Source organism: Talpa occidentalis, unplaced genomic scaffold (assembly GCF_014898055.3).
Source record: "Talpa occidentalis isolate TD23 unplaced genomic scaffold, MPIMG_talOcc4v2.1 talOcc4.2, whole genome shotgun sequence".
Taxonomy (NCBI): Eukaryota; Metazoa; Chordata; class Mammalia; order Eulipotyphla; family Talpidae; genus Talpa; species Talpa occidentalis.
In genome coordinates, this window is record NW_023602073.1 from 17,021,965 (window position 1) to 17,035,683 (window position 13,719).

General features: G+C 47.7%; 1 long non-coding RNA gene across 2 annotated transcripts; it reads left to right on the forward strand.

The window, feature by feature from the left end:
- The first annotated feature begins 3,130 nt into the window (after positions 1–3,130).
- On the forward strand, positions 3,131–8,132 carry LOC129146318 (uncharacterized). Of its 2 annotated transcripts, none has more exons than XR_008552881.1 (4): positions 3,131–3,200; positions 5,235–5,270; positions 6,471–7,042; positions 7,941–8,132. It is a non-coding gene; the product is annotated as an uncharacterized LOC129146318 (long non-coding RNA). The 2 variants fall into 2 exon arrangements; XR_008552882.1 differs by having other exon boundaries at positions 3,131–3,193.
- Positions 8,133–13,719: the final 5,587 nt, after the last annotated feature.

Sequence of the window (13,719 nt, forward strand, 5' to 3'; positions counted from 1 at the left end):
TTTTCAGACTGCTCCGTCCTGCAGACCTTGTATTTCAGCCTTCCTTCTCCTACTTCTCTGTTCTTCCAGCCCTGAACTCTCAGAGATGGTGGGAATGTGTGGGGCTGGTTGTTTTTACATGATGCTACCTGCTGCACCTCCCCCTGCAGTGACCCTCAGGGCTAATGGCTGTTACCATGGTCCCTGAGGTCCGGCGTGGGCAAGGAACCATGCGCGCAGGGGGAGAACAGCAAACTCCTTAAGATGCAGAGAAGCCGAATGCCTGTCAAGAAATAATGACCACCAGAAGCTGCCACAAAGATGATTAAAAGAAATGCTGACCACTTGGAACCTTATCTCGCTTTCTCAAGGCCCATAAACTTTATTCTGCTACAACTGTCTCTCTAAAAAACTTTCCTTTTTCTGGTCATTGATTGCTAATTAAAAAACATACCTAATTTAATAATTAGGCTAATGCAAATGAAACATTACTAAACACTGTGTTATAATAGAATTGTTAGTTTAATAATCTTTCTATTATGTGCTTAACTTTAGTACCTTTGATATTAACTGCATTATAAAATAAATTCACCCATGACAATTAATTATGATAGTTAGTGCAACTAGAAAATAATTATATAGAATAGTAAAAAGAATTTATAGCCTATCCAATTAGGAATGAGGCTAGATGTAACTTCGGACATAAATCACTGCCCTGTCAATTAAGCTAAATTTATGAGCAAACTGATCTCTTTGATGCTTTTAGAAAAACATATATACTGACCACTAACTTAATAAAGACGCACTCAGATTTTCACTCTCTTGAAGTGTGTCTGTGTGTCATTTATTCATCGAATCCCTGACCACCCTGCGCAATCTCTCAACCCTGAGACGGTCTCATCGTCCATCGCTGTGCTGGTCCGCGGCAGCTACCACTCCTGAGCGCTGGTTTTAGTGAGATAGACATGCTGGGTCTGATGAAGATATTAGATGGAGATAAAAATAAGTTTTTCCATCTTCCAATGCAGAGCCTGGTTTATGTCTGCTTTGATTTTCTTTAAAACTGGACAAGTGGGGCCTCCATGGTGGCCCAAAGGGTTAAGACACAACCTATGAAACTATCTGCAGCCTCTGCAGCATGAGTTCGATCCCCAGCCCAGAAGCTACCCATATGGTGCAGCAGACCTGTCTTCACTCTCCCGCTGCTCCCCTCAGCAGTCTATTTCAGTCAATCTGCCTGTTCTGCTCCCCACTCTGTCTCTGGTGAATCCTCTCACCCCTCACACCTCTGGCCTCTACTCCAGATCTTGTATCCAAAATAAACAAACCTTTAAAAAAAAAAAAAACTGGACAAGTGACACCATCCATCCATGCCTTGGTTTCTTCCATATGATACTGGGGCTCTACTCCCAGGTGGTTGTGAGAAGTGCTGAGGCACAAACCCTGAGGCATAGAGCACAGAAAAGGGTTTTGGGGGTGTTAATGCATATAAAGATGCAAAGCACTTTCACATGTGTGACCTGCTAATGAGGGATCCTTGGGCACCATCATTTCATCTTTGTGGATTCCCGGGGAATTTTCTCCCTTCTTTGGGATCCATTTCTCCAGAAAAGAGGGAACTTTAGTTAGAACAGACAGAGGAAAGGATTCCTTCCTGGGTTGGACTTAGCCCAGATTAGAAGTCCTTGTCCCTTTCTGTGTATCCAGTCACCTGGGAAGCTGCCTGATAACACAGTGACCCTCAGCCTGGGCCTCACATATTCAAAAGGCTGTGAAGAGGCCCCAGGCAGAGGACTGTCATGTAGTGGAGCTTCCACAGGGACACGGAGGGTCTCTTTTCCCAGAAGTGGTGCCCATGGTCACTTCTTTCTCCTTACACAGGTCCATGTGAACCTCCCAGGGAGTAAGGTGAAAGATTTGAGCACACACACCCACAACAGAGCACCTCCTGTGTACATGTTGTGGGTGCTGCAGACATTCAAGCTAACACCCAGGATAGTGCCTTTTACCTGGGCCTAGAGGTGGGGACATTCCTGAGCCACAGGTGAGCAGGATGGTGGCAGGGCAGCGCCTGGGGCTGTCTTTGACCTCAGTGCCCACTTCCATCTACAGGAAACCGTGGCAGAGGATGAAATCCAGCTCTGCACAGCCCATGAGCTGACAAGGGTGTTGCCTGTGAGGATGCAGGAATTTCAGTGACAGCCTGTCCCTGGCATTGTCAGCGACATCGTCCTGGAAACTAAAGTGATGAAAGGCCGTGGGGCAAGTTGATCTCTGATAAAGACGCTTGTCATGACTGGCTCTTGTCTGAGAACAACCCACCATGCTCTCGGGTGATTCTCTCACTGATGGTCAGTTGTTGAGGAGACGCCGGCAGATGAGAAACAAGAGCACAGAGGCGGGGGCTGCTTAATCAGGGGGGGCTGCGCTTTCCAGTCCCCACAACTCGCAGAGGGCACTGCCAGCATCTATGGTCAAGGAAAGCTCCAGGGAGCGCCTACTGGGGGCTCTTTCCTGTGGACCCTCCTCCCCCTGCCCCCCCCCCCCCCCCCCGCCCTCTGGGAGCCCCGCCCCAGTGCTGACCCCGCCCCACGCACCCCCCAAGTTGCAGCCCCCAGAAGTGGGTCTGGAAAAGGAACACAGCTAGTCTGACTGGAGGGAGTGAAGAGCAGGTAATGAGGGTGTCCTTGCTGGGGTGGGAGAGGGTCTGCCTGGGGAGCAGAGGAGGTGGAGGGGGCAGGCCAGGCTGGTGCTGAGCCAGAGAACCCTCCCTCCCCTGCAGCTTCCTCTGCAGTGACTGTGGTGATGCTGGTGGAAGATGAAAAAGTAGCATGATAAAGTCAACATTTCCCTGCTCCCTCAGATGGTTTGAGAACGAGGAGGAGAAGGTGAACTCGGGAAGCCCCCGGCCTCCAGCACAGCCCTGCCCTGGGAGGGCCTGATCAGGCCCTGGAGGGTCACGGGTGTCTTTCAGGGGAGTCTCCAGACACGGGGCGGGGCCGGCAGCGCCAGGAAGTGGAGATGTGGTTCCCCCTCAAGCGGGGTGCAGTTGGACCACAAATCTCTTCCTCCCCTGCACCTCCCCTCTATGTCCCCCCCAGCCCCCCCCCTTCCGGCCTGAGTCACCGCTCCCAGCAGGCCCTGCGGGGACTTCCGGGTGGCCCTGAGCTCTGGAGGACTGTGGTCTCCAGCCCGGGAGATGCTGCTTCTGCAGGTGCCAGGTACAGGTGGGCGGGAGGGAGAGTGTGTGCCCAGGTGTGGGCAGAGCCCGCTCCCTCCCTTCTCCTGCCTTCCCCCTCTCTCCCTCTCCCTCTCCCACTCACCCTTCCCCTTCCTCCTTCCCCCTCCCCTCACTTGTCCCCTCCCCCTCGCCTCTCCAGCTCCCTGTATTGCCCTCCCTCTCCCTCTCCTACCTTCTGCTCTCCCTCCCCTCCCCCTCCCCTCCCCCTCCCTCATACCCCCATTCCCCCCTTGCCCCTCTGCTGTCTCTCCTCCACCCCTCCCTCTTGCTCCCCCTCCCAGGCCCCTTCCAATCTCTCCCCTGTCTCCCTTCCCCCCTCTGCCATCTGCTCTCCCTCCTGCCCCCTCCACTTCTGGTATCCCAACCCCTCCCCCTAGCTCTTCCCCTCCCCCTCCTGAACTCTCTCCCCTCCCCCTTCTACTCACCCCCCTTGCCTTCCCTAGCTACTTTTGTAAATAAAACTCCCCCACCCCTCCTCATTCTCTCCATATGTTTCCAGCTGTTATTTCTCCTCATGTTCTTTCTGTCCTGTACACAGGGCGGGCGGGTGGTGCAGCTCACAGATACCCTGGTCATTTCTTGGTTTTATTTTCTTTCGGTTTCATTTTCTAGAGTTTTGTTGCTGTGCCTTCTACCTCATTTTGGTTTTTTGTTGTTTTTTTTTTTTTTTTCATATTTTTAAACATTTGTTTATTTATGCATACAAGAACTGGGGTACAGGCTAGAGGTGGAGGGGGAGGTGAGAGGATTCACCAGAGACAGAGTGGGGAACAAAACAGGCAGACTGACTGAAATACACTTCTGGGGGCAGTGGCCAGGGAGACAGAAGAGGTCTGCTGCACCAGGTGGGTAGCTCCCTGGCTGGGGATCGAAGTCTTGCTGCACAGGCTGGGGACAGCTTCTTAGGTTGCTTCTTAACTTACTCTTGCGCCACCAGGGAGGCCTGCCTTCCGCTTCTTAATTTGTTTTCCAAAAATAAAATCAATTATTAGTCACACTCATTTACCTTTACATCCGATGCCAGACTTACCTTTTCTACAGTCTTTTATTTATTTTGAAGATATATTGATTTATGTATACAAGAACTGGGGTACAGGCCAGAGGTGGGGGGTGTGAGAAGATGTATGGGTTTATTTCTAGGCTATTGTATTTCAGTGATCTACATGTATATCTTTATGCTAACACTTTTAAATAGTCTTGACCATTGTAGCCATGTACCTTTGAAATTGCACCTGTGACTCTTGCAAGGTTGATCTCTGTCAAGATTATTCTGACTATCCTGGATTCCTGGATTTTTCAATGAATTTTAGGATGATTTGGCTGATGTTACAAAGACAAAAACAAAATAAAACAGCAAAGTAACAACAACAGCAAAAAAGAACCACAGCTTTTATATATAGGGAGTGCCCTGAAACTGTGTGATGCTTAGGGAAGCATGGTCAGCTTCACAGTATGAACCCGCAGTGTGTGGACATGGAATGTCTCCTCACGTATTTGGTCAATTTCATTTATTTGAAAGATGTTCAGTTTACAGTCCACTGGATGTTCGTTTAAATCTCTGCGTTTTGTGACAGAAGATTCTTGCTCACTATGTAGTCACATTTTTCGATTACTACAAATGAAGGGCATCATTTCTACTGTGTCCCACTTCTGTTGGCAAGCTGAGACACAACACACAGGCAAAGCCACTAGATTCCTCCTCATGTGTAGAGTCTGACCCTGATATTTTTTCATTTCTGAGTTTTACAGTCCAAGTTAACTTCTTCATTGTAACTGCCAGAAATCACAGTGTAGAGGGGCTTGCAGTGAATTTGGGACTGTGCTTTGTGGTGAAGGTAGTGACCAAATCTAGGCCAACGTTTTAAAAAAAAAACTGCTAACGTGGGTTTGTATGGTGTGTGTGTGTGTGTGTGTGTGTGTTTTATGGGAGGCAGTGAGGGTGGCCATGGAATCTGAAAGTGGTCAGAACTTGCTTTTAATGGCTTCCCCTTGTCTCTCTCTCTCTCTTTCACAGACCACAGGCCCCACCTCAGAAGATCCAGGTCATAAGGTGAGTGGAGGCCACCACTCCAGCCCGGGGTCATTGGACAGAGCTTCTGTGCAGGAGTGCAGTGCCCCTTGGCACCGAGAGAAGGCTGATACATCCTGGGGCAAGGGACTGGGGATTAACCCATCAAGGATCAAAGTCTCTAGAAGAAATTCTCTGTGGAGGCAGAGGGTCATCCTGATCTTTGAGGGGCGGAGCCTGATAAGTAATTTAGTTGAATTCCAGTGTTTCATTCAGAGCACTGTCACTTCACAGAACAGCTTGCTGAAGTTTCCCCATTTCCACTGTCTCCCCACAACCCACAGCAGGGAGGGGGGGCACACTATGTTCCCTGAGCAGGGGCTGGGGGAGGAGGCCCCTTAGCTCCTGTTCCTGCTCTCCTGTCCGGCTCTCAGATGCGGGTTGTGAGAATCTAGGGGGTCCAGTCCCTAATGTCCCAACCAGACCTGTCCCCCACTGCTTCCCACCTACCCACGCCTTGGTGGTGCCAACCCTGGATTCCCCTCCCTTGCTCTGGGGACAAGTCATGGTTCAGAAGGGACAGGTGTCTCCCGGGGTGTCCTGGAGCTCGGCCCCAGCACCACCTCATCTTCCCACTGTTTCCAGTTCTGTTTCTCTCCCCTTGCCACAAACGACAGAAGGACAAAAAGCTTTGCATTGTCTTGTTGAGTTTATTATCATCCACTTCGGGAAACTGTTTATTTTGTCCTGTGGGTGTGTGAGTTGGGGCAGGAGACCCGGGAGTGTGGAGGTCAGTAGGGTCAGATATACTTTGTCTCACTGGAATCCCGCACAGACCCCCGTCCTAAGTGGCCCTACTGCTCACAGAGAAACGGTTCGGGCCACTGATTCTCTGGACATTCAGTCCAGTAGGAAAGAGTCTCACTCCCTCTCACTGAGATCTCTCTCCGGCTGCAACGTTTGTGAGTCATGTCCTCTCTTCTCTGTCTCTCTCAGCTCCTCCCCAAGGAGAGTCTCTGCTGTGAGGGGACGTGGTGTGTCTGGGTGTGATGGAGCCTTATCCCTGGGCTGACATGACGCCAGTGACACATAGCTCATGGGGCTGAAAAGCTGAAATTTAAATACTATCACTTTTCAATAACTTCTATTTTAGTGGTCAGATGTGATGGGGATCAGTGTTTGTACAAGGCATCCACAGGGCGAGCATCTTCCAAATCCTCAAAAGTTTTCTTTTCCAACTAGATTTCCAGGCTTGGGAGATAGAAAAGCCCAGGTCACCTGCATGTCCTTCAGTGTGAAGAATTGTGTCTACTTCATCTCTGCCTCTCACCTCGACTTGGAGCTTTACAGGAAGATCCATGGCCTCAGCCCCAACTAACAAGAGGAAGAGAGAGGAAGCAACATGCTCCATCTGCCAGCAGCCCATGACAGAGCCTGTGAGCTTCGACTGTGGGCACAGCTTCTGCCACCAGTGCATAGAGGGCAGCATTGAAGAGCAACAAGAGACATCAGGGGAACAACCAGGGATATCAGGGGTGCAACCAGGGAGGAAGAGACCGAGATGGGGGAGATGGGCCTCTGACTATCGTTTGCTTCGGGCATCAATGCGTGAGGAAGTTATCGGGCATTTAGATGAATACATCAATGCAGCTGGCAAGGAGTTAGAGGGTGAGAGGCTGTGTGAGGAACATGGGGAGAAGCTGTGCCTGTACTGTGAGGACACCGGGCAGCTCATCTGCAGTGGCTGTGCACAGTGCCCCGAGCACAGCGGACACAACCATGTCCTTGCTGAAGATTTGTGTCTGCGCTCCAAGGTGAGTGAGGGCCCCGATCCTTCAACGGCACGTGATCTGAGGCTGAACTCCCAGATCTAAGGTTGTTTAGGCTGAAACTCAAGAATGTGATCCGGAATGAAACTTTCATCATCTCATTCTTTGGAAATTAGTTCATGTTAGTTCCCAAAACACATTCCTATGGTCCATATGGACTTTCATAGGATGGGGAGAGTCTCCTCCATGTTCACTCTCGCTGTGATGCCCCCTGCTGGAGAATACAGTTGTCCAAACACACACTGGCATGTTTTATCTTAACATGTGTATAAGTTAGAGTAACCACAATGTGCAAGGACGTGTGACAAATTCAAAAAACAAGCACAGAGACCACTAGATTTTATTTCTCCTGCAGTCTGTGAGACTAAACCAATCAGCAAAAGAAAACTCCCTGGAGTTCCTTCCTGTAGGTTTGGACCCCACCATTTGGGAGTGAATCCAGGGAGCTTCCTAGATGAGAGTCCTGATGGACACAGACCACTCTCCACGTAGAAGAGGTGGAGAAAGGCTTCTTTTAGATGGTTACTGTCTTGTTCTGGGTGCAGCGTTTCCTGGTGAGGCTGTAGAGGTCCATATAGCTCCACCTGAGGGTCAGCACATGAGGTTCAAGATGCCGGTAGTCACAGCCCTTGGGCAGGTTAGTTACCCCTTCCCCAGACTCTGATTCTACAGCAGACATGATGGCAGCCATCCTGCCATGAGCCCTGGGAATTAGGGGTCACCTGTATCACTGCACATGGTCCTCGGGGCACTTATACTGAACGTGTAAGGATTCAGTGATATTTCATGTCATTCTAGTGTCTTGGAAGGCAGGGATTCCTCTCAGGAACAAAATCAATCTGTCATCTTAACTGTATTTTCTTCTTCACCCACTTTTGATCAGAAAAAACTCCAGGAAGCTGTGACAAAACTGAGAGAACTGTTACACCAGTCTAGGAGTATGAAGTTGAGCACAAGAGAACAAACAAGGGAATGGCAGGTAAGAATTTGAGGCTTTTCTATCCTAGAACATACACGGAAGGCGTGGTTGGACAAAGCATAAACTTGATTATTTATTCTCACCAGCCCATGAGAAATAGATGACAGCCAAAGAACATGCTTTATTTTTTTTTTTTTTTTAACATTTTTTTTTAATAGAGGCATGTTTTTTATTTATTTGTTTGTTTGTTTGTTTTGTTTATACATGCACTGGGTACAGTCAGAAGCGCGGGAGGGTGAGAGAATTCACAGAGCCAGAGCGGGGAGCAGAGCAGGCAGAAGGACCGAGGTACACTGCTGAGGGGAGCAGTGGGCGGCAGGAGAGGTCTGCGCGCCATGTGGGACCCTCCTCCGGTGGCAGGGGAGCAGCCGGGGATCGAACCGGCGCCGCAGAGGCCGCGGGCAGCTTCGCAACCCAACGCTCAACCGCTGCGCCACCAGGGAGGCCCGAACATGCTTTATTTTTATGTCCCTAGTGTCTATGTGAATTTCTCTGTATTTTTCAGCCTTATAATAGTGATTGGTTCAGATGCCCAGCGCCTCAGCCTGTAGAGACAGAATTTTGATCTTTCTTGCATAGAACATCCTAGACTGGGTTTCATGGCAAAAATGCCTTAGATTAAAGAATTGAAATTTTAAATAACTTCATGACTTGAAGACCTCAAACATATCACTTTGGCACATTCATCACATACAAGGTTTGATTTGCCCCCCACATAGTCTCCCCCATGTTCCTCAAACCATTCTTTGTGAGCAGTGAGAACAGGGTCCCTCCAGGTGAGCTCATGTTCCTGCCACTCATGAGGCTGGCGATGAGGACAGAGCTGCTGCAGCTCATGTGCACTGGGGGTGTCTGAGACTTTCCATAGCTGCCCCTCTCCTGGGAAGAGAACCCAGCCTTGAGTGAAAGATTGAGGTCACCCCTCAGTTGGCAGTTAGTGCTCCAGACTATTTAGTCATTCTCCTCTCTCAGGGGTGTCTTCCAGCCTCTGCTCTAATCCCTTGTGTGTGGGTGTTAAAGTTCATACTCAAGGGACAGTCACATGTCCCTCATTTTAGGGTCTTGGGTAGTGGGGAGAACCTCCATTGTTACAGATATGAAGGGAAACCACGTCAGTGCCAGAGTTCAAGGTGCTGTCTCCTTGTCCAGTTCTTGCTGATCGGTGGCCTTGATCACAATATCTCAGTCACGGCCACACTGCGTGAGCTGATAGTGTAGCCATGGAAACTGCAGTTCTGTATCTGCCCAATTAGAGTGAGTCCCAACAGATGGGTGGTTTGCTTTCCAGTGGTCGTAAAGTCATGGATGGTAAAAGGACTCTGGCTGGGGGATGCTTATTTCTGGTAACTATGATCACATTCTGTGCCCCAGACCTCCCCTCGAAGTACAGGGAAGTCACCTACCAGCCTTGCTTGGTGATGTTCATCCAAAGCCTTCCCTTCACACACTCCCTCAGAAATGGAGATTTACACATCCCTGTGCCTGGTGGAGAGCAGGTGGGAGAGGAACAAAGGTGATGGTGTTTAGTGGGTGGGTTTCATGTGGGAAGGATGAAGTACTTGTGCCGATGGAGAGTGGAGATGGCAGCACCACAGTGTGAAGCTGATGACAATAAAGAGAATTATGACAGCCTCCCTGTTGATTCAGCAGAACATGGCTTTGGATCCTCCTCTACCTCCAAGGACTCATGTGAATAGTGTCAATATAGCTGAACAGATTTCTGTGTGTGTGTGTGTGTGTGTGTGTGTGTGTGTGTGATGGGGGCATAGGGAGAGTGTTAAACAAATCATAAAATTCCCCATGTTCCCCATCTAACATATTCTACTTACTGGCATCAACATCACACTGTGGAGCCCCCATCCCCACTCTCCATCTGTACAAAGGGTTGCTCTTCCCAACCTAAAACTCTCCGCAGTAAACAGTGTCCCCGTGTCCCTTCTGTCACCTTCTGGTCCCCCATTCCATATTCTGTTTTTAAATCCTACTAGCTCATGAAAATATTGTCCTTTTCTCTCTGACTGAAGTGTCTCCCCGGCTTATCCATGTTGTAGCACAGCAGTTTCCTGTCTTTAAGGGTGACTATTCTGGCAGCTTGTCATGAGGGAGCAGGAGCACTCAGAGAGGAGGAAGGAAGTTCTTTATTTACACTGACAGCTTCACACCAGCAGCCTGGAGGAGATCTCTCTCCACAATCTGAGCCCCAGCAACTAGGTTACAGAGTATTTATTAAGTAAATCAAGGAACACAGCAGCTGGGGATGCGTGACTCAGGGCGCGTGTGGCCTGGAGGGCGCTTCTCCGTTGTTCCCTGAAATTCTCAGTCTACAGGCTCTGTCCCGACTTCAGCTCATCCACAGTCATCCTGACATTGTCCACTTCATTTCCCCCTTTTTAATTTTTATTCCATCATATCTTTGATGCATAGATCTCAGGGTACAGCCTTCGAAGACAGTTTTTTTAGGGTTCCAGTGTGTGTGAAAGAAACTACAGTCAGTCACCAGGCACTGCACAGTGTACCGTTTTTGTTTCGTCTTCCTGGACTTTCTGACCTCCCCTCGGGTGTATGTGTTGGTTAGTACTTAGAATTTACTGTCCTTGTCTCAGAAGCCTCTTTAAGTCTCCTGAAGTCCCTGCCCCCACTGTCCCTGAAGCTGCCTACTTAACCCTGACTTGCCCTGGGGCTCCCTACCCCTTGTACAGATGGAGTCCCCCACTGCTGTTAGGACAGAGGGCGTTGATCTGACCAGTACCCGCCTCCTGCTGAAAATGGTTACGCTGTCGAGCAGTCAGGGCTCCACTGCAGGGCGGCGATCTAAGGGCCCTGGGAGGAAAGATGGTGGAGGCATCCTATCAGCCTCCATCTGAAGGACCATCAGACGTCTGCTGGCTTTGAGGTGACAGGAGATGATTCTGATGAGGGTGTTGAGGATGCAAGGCCCAAACAAAAAAATATAAACAAAAATTAGTGAGGGATCCAGCAAGAATAGCAACCAGGGCAGAAATTGGTTTCCAATAGAGGCCAAGAATGATTGTAGCCTACTAGGCTCTTGTCCTGCCTGTGATGCCATCTGTAATACAGATATTTTTTAATAACTTTAGGTTTTCTTTTATCTCACTGCAAGTGTTAAAGTGTCCTGGCTCAGGCTAGTCATCTCTAGGCCAGTCTAAGTAGAATGCAACAAGGAAGAGTACAAGGCCCCTGATTCACCAAGTAGGTTTTGGGTTTCTTTTTTTTTTTGGCCTGCCACTTTTAGGTCATCTGATGCTTGTCTCACCTCTGGGCTTCTTTAGGAAATGTCTTCCGCTGTAGCTGGTTTCGTAGTCAGAGGTGGCTGATGGTCAAACCTGCCCTCCCATCTTGGCCTGTGGTTTGGGCTGCCCCCGTCTCTCTCAGAGAGAGGAACAGTCCCTCTTGCAGTGCCCTGTGCAGTGGCACTGAGGACACGACATGGGGGTGGCTTCTTCAGACACTCGTGGCTGAGGTGTCCCGGCTGCTGGCAGTAGAAGCAGGATAGCAGCCCCCGAACATGGTGAGGTCCCAAATGCCTGGGACAATGTGGCCTTGCGGGAGTCTGAGGTGGTGGGAGGATGGCAGTGCCAGCTGCCATACTGGGCCCTTCTCTTGTCCTTCTCCCTATTTTTTCCTTTTTTTTTTTCCTCAGCCTGACCAGTCTCCTCCCTGTCAATGTAGGTCTCAAGACCATGTCCAGTCACTTGTCGTTTTACATTTTGTAGTGAGTCACTGTAGCACATACACATTTGTTTTCCCTATGATCCCTCTCCCAAACCTGAACACTTTCTTTGCTTTCTTACTTTAACACTTGCTTTTGCTTTCTTTACTTTTCTTTTTTTTTCTTTTTGGTTTTTAATTTTGTATATTTTTTATATTGTTTTTCATTTTCATATAATGTATGCATTTATACCTTGGTTATAGTCCCCATACAATTGCCACCACCCTTGTTTTGCTCATACTCCCTTCTCCCCCACCTGGGGTGTGTCTCTGATTTATAGTTGCTTATTGATTTTGATTTTTACTTTATTATAATTAGTTTTTCCTGATCCCTTATTTAGGTTTTCTAAATTCCTGCTATGAGTGAGACCATCCGGAATTTTTCTTCTTCTTTCCGGTTTATTTCACTGAGCATGATCCATTCCAGGTCCATCCATGTTGCTGCATATTGCATGTGTTTATCTTTTTTGATTGCTGAGTAATATTCCATGGTGTATATATACCAAATCTTCTTGATCCAGTCATCTATTTTTGGGCATTTGGGTTGTTTCCATAGCTTAGCTATTGTGAATAGTGCTGTGATAAACAAAGGGTTGCAGGTGCCCTTTTGATTTAATGTTTCTGTGTTCTTTGGGTAAATACCTAGGAGTGGAATTGCCGCATCGTATGGAAGCTCCATCTTTAGCAGGTTGAGGAATCTCCACACAGCTCTTCATAGTGGGTAGACCAGTTTGCATGATCACCAGCAGTGCAGGAGCGTTCCTTTTTCTCCACAACCTTGACAACATTTGTTGTTGCTAGTTTTTTAATATGTATGTAAGGTGGTATCTCATTGTAGTTTTGATTTGCATTTCCCTGATTACAAGTGATGCTGAATGTTTTTTCATATGCCTATTGGCCATTTGCATTCCTCTTTGGAGAAGTTTCTTTTAAATTCTTCTGCGCATTTTTTGACTGAGTTGGTTACTTTGTTTTTGTTGAGTCTAGTCAGCTCTTTGTAGATTTTTGTGATCAGTCCTTTATCATTAGTGTTGTGTGCAAAAATTTTCTCCCAATCTGTGGGGTGTCTTTTTGTTTCCATTATTGTCTATTTTGCTATACAGAAGCTCTTTAACTTGTTGTTAACTAGCTGTTTATCTTTCCCATCACTATCACTGCTTTGGGTGATGTGTTTCTAAAGATGTTACTGAGGTCTATGTCATGTAGTGTTTCGCCTATTTTTTGTTGATGTATTTTATGGTTTCAGGACTTATGTCTAGTTCTTTAATCCATTTTGAGTTGGTTTTTGTACTTGGTGTGAGGTGGTACTCAGGCTTCATTCTTTTGCATGTAGTGACCCAGTTTTCCCAAACTTGCTTTTGTCTTTTCACTTCTTGCTTTGTCCTTTTAACACTTTGTTAAAATTTCTTTTCCTTGCTCAATGTCAGACCTTCAACACTTGCTTTTGCTTTCTTTAAACACTCTCACTATCTTTTAGACTTTTAACACTTGCTTTTACCTTCTTACTTTTTCTAATATCCTCATTCATACCTTGAAAATGTCCATATTAAATATTTTTTCTTTTAAATGCACATGTCACTTTATTTCATTTATGATTATGACAACCACTGTGTTTAGTAAGACATTGCAATAGCCATGATATTAATATCTCTTTGAATTAGATGACTTAGATGGAAACACATGTTTTTTAAAGAGAACAGTTTTCCTTTTTTACAATTAGAATTCATCTCAGTCCCATATGCATAGAACCCTGATTGTCAGACTCTCTCCGAGAGACACCCTTGAGATGACTGGTGCAACCACAGTTGTTGGGCAGCCACGTGTGTGAGACCTTGCTCCCTTGTTTGTGGATAGCTCACTTGCTACAAGAGGCCTTCCAGGACCTTTTTCTGAGGCATGAGGGATTGACCCCTGGAACATTACTTGTGTGAGCTGTTTATTTTAGTTGGCATTC